Source organism: Anguilla rostrata, chromosome 4, assembly GCF_018555375.3.
Source record: "Anguilla rostrata isolate EN2019 chromosome 4, ASM1855537v3, whole genome shotgun sequence".
Taxonomy (NCBI): domain Eukaryota; kingdom Metazoa; phylum Chordata; class Actinopteri; order Anguilliformes; family Anguillidae; genus Anguilla; species Anguilla rostrata.
In genome coordinates, this window is record NC_057936.1 from 3,764,002 (window position 1) to 3,770,323 (window position 6,322).

Sequence of the window (6,322 nt, forward strand, 5' to 3'; positions counted from 1 at the left end):
TTCAGAAAGAGATTGCTATTTGTACAGGGGTAGAAAAGGACCGTCCCACTGGGGGGGGGGTTGTTCTCGCCCCTGTGCTAGTTTGGCTAGCCTCGCCCGAGGGGCGCAGTGGAGAGGCTCCATATTCGACGGCTATCTCAGAAAGCCAGTGCTGGACTGATGGATTCCTACGGGACGTCCCACGGGGACCTCTCTCCTGCGCCCACCCCCCCGAGAGGGACATAGCATGGGAAGAGAAAAAAGGAGAGAGAGAGAGAGCGAGAAAGAGAGAAGGGGGGGAGAGAGAGAGAAGGAGGGAGAGAGATAGGGGGGGAGAGAGAGATAGAGGGAGAGAGAGGGGGAGAGAGAGATAGAGAGAGATAGAGAGGGGGGGGGCAGAAGGGACACTGCAGAACTGAGGCTTAGAGGCCCCCGTCACATAAATGTTTTCTATTCTGTACTCACATTCCAGCGGGCTGGAGAAAACTGGCAAATTAGAGAGAGAGAGAAAGAGAGAGAGGGAGGGAGAGGCAGAGAGGAAAGGAGGGAGGGGGAGACAGAGAGGGAGAGAGACCCTCACCTCGTGTGTGTGTGTGTGTGTGTGTGCACTCATGCATGCGTGCATGCTTGCGTGTGTGTGTGAGTGTGTTTGCATACGTGTTTCTTTTACTTTCCCCCTCTTTTCTTGATGGCACGGATTTGTTTTTAATTTGTGTACATCTCATTGCTTTTGCAGCACAGGTTTACATGTCGTGCAAACGAAGCAAATTTGAATTGCATTGAGTGCGAGAGAGAGAGAGAGAAGGCGAGAGAGAGAAAGAGAGACAGATAAAGAGAGATTACTGTATAAGTTGGCATCCGATGTAGCAATGAATCACACAATAAAAGGTATAAAGATGTCTTAATGGGGACTAAAGGTGCCCTTCAGAACAAGGGCGTGCACAATCCTGTCTCTCTGGATAAAAATTTCCTCTGTGCTGCTTAGTCACTACACAGTAAAATTTTCCAGTGTTAATTCAACTTTAACAATGTGCATTTGAGTCCAATTGGGACCACATGCACAGAGTTGTTGTAATACTGAACATTTTATACTGAACATACTGAGCACCAACCTTGTTTGATAAGACCTGCGTCTTGGCGTCCCACAGACCTCGCGAACACTGCAGTACTGGGGCTTTCATTGGCCAATTCACACCATTGTTTGAACGCTCAGTTCTGATTGGATGATAGGGTGTTGACTATTTTCCAATTGCCCCGGTAAAGAATAAACAGTTCGGAGTGCAGCAGTGAAGTAGGCCCAGTAAAAACTGGTCTTATTACCATTCTGAGTTCATACGCAAGCCTGCTCAAAAGTCTCCCGCGATTAGGCATTCCGTCTGTAACTGAAAATGACGTGACGACGCGACAGCATCACAGAGCTACAGCACGTCTGATTAATTGTGTTTGAGCGCTCAAAGTAGCCTTGCAGTAAAGGGGAATGATACCGCTGGCATGCTATGCTAGTTTGTTTCAGGAGACATCACACGGCCCGTTATAGAGGCGGGGAAACCGGAGGACTGGCTAGCTGGCACGCGACGCCATTTTGTGCCCATCAAGCGTCGCATTTCATGATCGCATACTGAGTAGAGCATGGAGGGCCGTGTGTATGCAGGTTTTCATTCCAGCCTCAGATCTTGATTATATAATTAGTTCAATTATTTGCTGAATTAGGGATGCAGGTTTGTGCACAATGGTGACCCGATGTCTATGGTGACCCGCATTGTCTAAATAAAAATTCTGTGCTTCAATGCAGTTAAACGCATATGGCTGAATGAGTAATTGGACTCAATTAAGGCAGCATTAATTGGTTGGAATGAAAACCTGCATACACACGGCCCTCCATGGCACGAGTTTGACACCACTGGAGTAGAGGATTGGGTATAAGTTCGATTTGGAGCAGGGTTCGGCTATGCAGTATGTCCAGTCCATTTTGCACAACTGTGTCACAGTTGAATTAGACTGTAAAAAAAAAAAAAAAACTGGGAAGCTTTATAATTACAGATCAACCGCTCAGCGGTTAAATTATTTAAAATTCGACGTCGTCCTGGAGAACTTTTTTTTTAAAAACTCGGTTAAACCAGCAGGTATGAAATAAGTGTTCCGTTTCTTTCTCATTTCTCACACTCCTGCGCGTGAGTCATCGCTGTATTTTATCCAATGAGATTTAGCCTAATTTCACAAAATTTCACAGGAGGCCCGAAATAATGAGACGGGCTGGGCTGTCTGCGGTCCGCTGAAAGGTTTAAAAAAAAAAAAAAAATTTTTAATATTATTATTGCAGCATAATTCAGACTTATAACTGCTGAGGGACTAAGAGTGTAATTGGCTGGTCTGGGTGGAATAAGAATGTGGAAGGATGTTGAGTCATGAACAGCCATTTTACTTACAGTGCTGTAAGAGGCGCAAGAACATTTGAAAATCAGGGTAACTTGACTTTGTGCTCTTTTATTAAAAGCAAAACCTTTTATGTATGTGCTTTTAAAAAATTTTTTTTAGAGTTTTTAAGCACTGCGTTTGATAGAAAAACGGTACAAGGTGTGCAAAAAAAAAAAAAACCCCCAACACTTGACTACTTCAGATCACGCCAGGGTGTTTCGCTGTCAGAGGAAATGAGTGGGTGGAAAGCACTGATTTTTTAAGTGTTTTTTATTACCTTAAAAAGGTAACCCCCCCTGCTAACTGTCGAGCAAACTGATGAGGAAGTGTCACACATTTCCATGTTCAACACCCATCATTTCCTGAAGGGTTCCGACTGAAGATGCTTTTATCGAGCCGAGCGAGTCGTCCAGGGGCACTCGCGCTGAAGAATAAATAAAATTTAGCAGAAGAGATTATGCAAAGCAGGGGGGTAGAAAAATATCAATTTTCCACCGTGATTGTGCACCTCCATACACAGTAGAACGTTCAGTGTCAAAGTGGCAGTTCTTACTGAGGAGATCTCAGGCTGATAGCGTGCATTTGATCACTCCTAGACTCCTAGATCCACATAAACCACGGTTAGCATAATGTTAGCAATATTTTTTTTATGGCAAAGTGCTAGGCTGAAAGGGAGCGTTCTTCACTAATATGTTTAATTCTCTAAGCATGAAAAATTGAAATTAGCCTACTATTTGTTTTATTTGTTTATTGTAAATTAAAGCAATCCTAAATGGCGCATTGTAATTACAATGTTTTTAGTCAAGGCTAATTTCTTAACTTGGAAAAAAACCATTGCATGGCATTAGCGTCGCTGGACACTAATGGTGTAATCAGTGTCCAGCAATCGTCCTTAACCAGGCAATATTTATCAGAGACTATGTATTGAAGTAGCACACATTTACCTTCTGATGTGCTGTACCATTGGTTTTAAGTCTGGTGCCTATAATGACATTTCTTTGCTCATTATCGCTGGATGCTAAGTGCATTTTAATTATGAATCTGTGATTTAAGCACAAACCTGTTTTTATTTTTTATTTTTTAACACAACACTTGTTTGTTTGGAGTTCACATAGGCAGGCTTCATTGTTGATTCAAAGCATTTCCATGTGGGTTGTGAATGCATTGGTTTTAAGTTTCTGCTTCCATCAAAGCTAAAATGAAAATTTAAAAACAAAAAAAAAAGTTTTCGTTTGTTTATTATAAGCTGAACAAAATAAAACGTTTGCTTCAGTATTCAGCCATGAAAAGTCAAAGTCAAACGCAGGTACAACACCGCCAGAAAATATTCAAATCAAACTGTGAACATGACATATCTGCAGTAGCCTTCATTGGATTTAACTTTTAATGTGTTGAAGACTTTGTCACAAAACATGAGGCTTCTGTACTAAACATGCCCTCGGCTGAGAAGTCGTGTTTTGCGCGGTAACCTGAACTGAACAAAACATTCTTTCTACCGGTGCTGCAGATCCCTTTGACTCCTTTTTCACGGTTAAATGTCTCGAGGTGCCACCTCGATGAAATTCCGCCTCGTGTTCATAGTCAACGCCTGCCATTTCCTTAATCGTCACGCTGTCTCAGACATGCTGGTCGTGTCACTTGTGTCGAAAAATGAAGCTCATCTGCGGAAAAAACGATACAGTGCAGGGACACACAGCAGCGACATTCGGGACAGATTAAAAATTTTTGTTGTCAGACTTCGTTCGGCTGCAATCAACAGGACCCGGGGCCCTCTGATTGATCCCAGAGCACATTACAGTGTTAGAACACGGGCCCCAATGCCGTCCAGAGTTCCTGTTCTTACGGTGGCGCACAGCGGAGGAGGCGTACGGCACCGCTGCCCCTGAAGGTAGCCCGACACGCTCAGCTCATTTCTTCAGCTTCCCGCACTTCTCCTTCTCAAAATCCGCTATCTGGCTGAAGATGTCCAGAAGGTTTGTCGGCAGGCCTTTTTTTTCGAGGTTCCCGCCGGACGCCCCCTGACCGTTACGCGACCCGCCGCCGGAGACGCCGCGCTCGCCGCGGTCTGAAGTTCTCGCGCTCGCCAGTGCATTGTGGTAGTTGCAGTTGCATTGTGGGAGTTGCTGGGGAGCTGCTAAAAACTATTAGCATACATGTTACCACATGTAAGAGCCTTTATCAAGCTGTGTGAATAAGCCTGAAGGTCAGTTTTGACGTACTGTCCCGAACAAAAGTCCACGTCTTTTTGTCCGCTCAACGGAAAACGTTTTTAAGAAGAGCTTCAATAAAGAGCGTGTGAGAAAGAGCTTTCGCACAAAACCCCATTGCTGCGCTGCCCTTGAGCAAGGTGTCTATTCTGAACATCTCGTGTGTTAAAAAAAAAAAAAAAAAAATCTAGCTAAGCAAATAATAATGACACAGCCGACTATATGCGAACGAATGCAGCTGACACATTTCCTGTTAAGATGGAACTGTGACTACAGCACTTAGTAAAAAAAAAACAAAACAAATCTACCTGTTTGATAGGACAACATGTACCTTTGGCTGGTTAATTGCTACCCAAATAGAAATGAAACAGGTGGCCGTACGTGAATGCTACTGACACATTTCCGGTTCCCGGTATAACGGAATCCAGCCGCATAATTATATATAATCCCACGACTGCTTGATTAAGACGACTGAGACGCTGGCACAGGCGTGGACTGCGCGGTGCTGTTATTAGAATTCCAGACGCAGTGATTCGAGGGTGATGGTGTCACAGGAATACTGATGAGGCATCGGGGCATTGTTTCCTTCTAGTATTTTAATCCGGTCTTTTTGCGACAAAACTAGTTGGAGGGGCGAAACTCCGCGTAGTTTTAAGGGAAAAGTACATATCTGCCGGTCTGATTTTCATGGCAAGTACTTTTTCCTAAAATCCCACGCTCATTACGGTTCGGTGATAATTGCTGTGTGTTGTATGAGTTCACCTCAGCTCTGAATCTGGAGCTAAAACAGATCAGTTAACACTTTATTTTTGCTCTCTATTTCTATTTCTATCTCTCTGCGTATGTTTAAGTGTGTGTGTGAGAGTGTGTGTGTGTGTATGTGTGCGTGTGAGTGTGTGTGCATGTGTGTGTGTGTGTGTGCTTGTTTGTCAGCGTGCGTGTGTGTGTGTGCATGCATGCATCTGTGTGTGTGTGTGTGTGTGTGTGCGCGTGTGCATAGGTGTGTCCAGAACAAATCAAATTGTACTCCGTGAATCTCTCCAGTTACCTTTTCAGCTGGTTGCCTTGGCGTGCCAGTGGGCAGATAACTCCACATGAATCAGCTTATTCCTCATTCTCTTTGACTTTCTCCTCTGGCTGAGGGTGCCCATGCAACAGAAAACAGACCCTGATGTGCACTCTGTAATCTTTCAACCACTACGTCTTATTGAGAAGCACAAGGTTACCAGAACTGTGGGGTGCCATCCGCACCCTGGTACTGCCCCCTACAGGGATGAGCCAGCAATGCGTCCCGTGACTTTGACCCCTGAGAGAGAGAGAGAGAGAGAGGGAGGGAGAGAGGGAGAGAGAGAGAGAGAGAGAGAGAGATGGAGAGAGAGGGAGACAGAGAGAGAGGGAGGGAGAGAGTGAGAGAAAGACAGAGACAGAGAGAGAGAGAGCAAGATTTATTATACATACCATTTACATGGTCTGCATATGCATTGGCAATGCTACCGCAATTGACCTTCCAAAAAAAAAGCACCACTGAATTGAATTGAACTAAACTGAGAGGAATAAAGAGAGAGAGAGTGGGGGGGGGGGAAGGGGAGGAAAGGAAGGGCAGAGAGAGAGGGATGCAGAGTGTGAATAAATGAAAGAGATGGGGGACAGAGGGAGAGAAGGAGAGAGACAGAGCGAGAGAGACCAAGCTTGTGCGATCCGACTACGGCATTTGCTTGGAT

General features: G+C 44.7%; 1 long non-coding RNA gene across 1 annotated transcript; it reads right to left on the minus strand.

Annotated features, from left to right (window-relative positions):
- Positions 1-3,500: 3,500 nt before the first annotated feature.
- On the minus strand, positions 3,501-5,857 carry LOC135254265 (uncharacterized). The gene is made up of 2 exons (XR_010329795.1): positions 5,650-5,857; positions 3,501-3,587 (listed from the first exon to the last, which is right to left on the minus strand). It is a non-coding gene; the product is annotated as an uncharacterized LOC135254265 (long non-coding RNA).
- Positions 5,858-6,322: the final 465 nt, after the last annotated feature.